The following is a 2,751-nucleotide window of genomic DNA, read 5'->3' on the forward strand; positions in this document are numbered from 1 at the left end:
CTCTAATTATACTAGAGTTAAGCCAAGCATACCATTTGAGTCACATGGCACTTTTGAACCCATCATGCATGATAGGTAGCTGGAGGGTGAGAGACTAAAATATTGAATGTTTCTAATGGGGCATTGCCATTTGAACAGCAGCAAGTTATGATGGTAATGTCTGATAGAATGAAAACAATGCCATTTGATGCCTTTTCAGGCATATGGATGCATATAATGTAGTGGCCAGGCATTCTGTTAAGATCACATACATGTGACTCTAAATTACCTCTTGGAAGTTAAGCAGCTTTCAGGAGTGCAGAAATGTGTGATTCTAAAGGCTTCACATTCATACTCTAGACCAAAGGCTCCCCATTCATATCCTAGACTAGGTAGATGCTGTGTTCTAGATTTGCATAGTGCACAGCTTATACAACGGTTCATAGTGACCCTTTGTACTTTGTTATACAAATCCTGTGAAATGCTCAATACCTTGGGGGATTGAAGATCTATACATTGCTGTATTTACAATGATTAGATATGTTTTCTCATAAGCATAGCAACAAAAAATAGCATCCAGAATTAAAATGGTTTTATTTAAGTTCCTTCAATTTCCATATACAAAAATACTAGGAATACAAAAAACAGAGATATATCTACTAGTGTGCAATCTTCTATTTTTTTCTAATGTTATTGCAGACAATTAAAAATGCAAACAATTTAAGTATTAACTGGATGGTCAGGTGAGGTGCAATGAAAAATATTTAACACTACACTCATCACATTCACCTGACTCTCTTTGTATTGATGAGTTTTGAGGAAATTATGCATGGGGGCAAAGGGAGTTGTGTACAACACAATGAGAGACCACAGTGCTTTATGGATTCTTTTCCATGTTTCCATGTATTTTTCATCAGAAAGAGCTCAATGATCTCATTCAAAATAAAAATATATTCACTTTTATAACTCATATTTATTCTACATACCAGATTTCTCTAGGCCATTGTCACCTTGACAAAAATTCATTATGCTAAATGGTATATTATCCCCCTGTCTCTCATTATTTTTTTTCTGGCACCTTACTATATTACTGATGTTAATTGTTTTAGCAAAGCTTGATTGGGTGAATTCTCAAAAAATTCCATAATTCCATTTGTAAATTTTATTTGCAAAAGCATTCTTTCAATTGTTCATCTATCATTTTAGTAATAAATTATACAAAATATGAGTCAAGGATTTTTATCCATAATGTTTATTATACTTTTAATTGATTTAGAAAATTACATGCCCTAGAATTAGAAATTTGTTTTATTTGTTTGCTCTATAAATACAACCAGGAACAAAATATGATTTGATCAAGAAGTCACCTCTGCTCTTTGGGATCCAAGTTGGGAGGCATCAGTTGAGTGAAATCAGCATTTGGGTCATGGTTTTGCTAGGTTCCAAGAAGCCTGCAAGTTTCCCCCTAGGTTTCCTTTCCTCATCTCTCAAGCTCTTTACCTTTGATTTGCTGGCATGAGTTGATTGCTCATCACTGTTTGCATTACACTGTGTGGATCCCTGTTGAGATCACTGCAGATGGAGAAGGATGGCCTCCATCAAAGTAAATCAGAGAAACTCCCATGAGGGGAAGCCAAGGTGTCATTTCCTGGGACCAAATGGTCAGTACTCCCTTTATTTAGTCTTCCTCAGCAGGCTGCTCTGTAGGTCACCTAGCAAATGCACTTTTCCTCTTTACATCGAGTCTAAATGTTCTCACAACTGACACTTTGAAAATGGCATGCCACATATAATTGCTTGTGTCAGTTGCCAATCGATTTTGTGGGTGACCAGTCAGCATCTTTGATTAGGATGCAGAGTAAATGCGAACAAGGTTACTGGGTTACTGGTTGATTCCTCCTTTGTGGTTACATACTGGATCCCCATCAGGCCTGAGTTGTCAGACCCAAGGACAAGTGCAAATAGAAGATACACTTCAGTACTGCAGGAAAACACAGTATCTAAGGCGTTCTGACAAGTGCGCTGAGCACTGTAATAGAGAATCCAAAATCAAGCAGGGTTTCCAGCCTATTTGCTGAATTTTATGCCAGAAATAACCAGAGTCATTGTGGTGGAAATTAGGACAGCCTCTTGGAGGTCCTTGGATATTAGAATGGTCATCAAAGCAAGGATAAATGCAGATATTCACATAATACATGGGATATTAATATGGGAGCTGAGACAAGGTGAATCACAGAGCTCTAGACTTGATTCTAGTATCCCAGCTGGACTTGTCTGCTGTAATGCTTTTTGCACCCAGGACTTGGGGGATGTCTTAGTTCTCATATGAGAATCAGTGGCCTTAAACTGAAGATGGAGGAGGGGTGGAACTGTTGGGAATCATGCTGGATCTGAGAGGCCCTGGCCACTGGAGCTGCAAATAGGTGTCCTTAGTCATAGGGAAGCACATCGCAGGTGTTGAGTGCAGAGATTCTCAAATGTGATCATGCAGCGAATCATCTAGAGGTCTTGTGAAAACACAGAATGCCAGGTTCCACCCCCAGAGTTTCTGATTCAGTAGGCTTAGCATGAGAGAATTGGCATTTCTGAAATGTTTCTAGGTGATGGTGATGTCTATGTTCTAGGGATCATGCTTTGACTATCACTTGTATAGACAAATGCTATTTCATTTATTGAAGGAATAGCAGAATAATCTTTTCTGGCTTCTGGTTCAAGAAGACAGACCAGGTCCTTGTGGTTTTCTTCTCTCTGTCCTTAGAAGGCAATAAAAAT

This window comes from Bison bison, unplaced genomic scaffold, assembly GCF_000754665.1.
Source record: "Bison bison bison isolate TAMUID 2011002044 unplaced genomic scaffold, Bison_UMD1.0 scf7180017864162, whole genome shotgun sequence".
In the NCBI taxonomy this organism is placed as follows: Eukaryota; Metazoa; Chordata; class Mammalia; order Artiodactyla; family Bovidae; genus Bison; species Bison bison.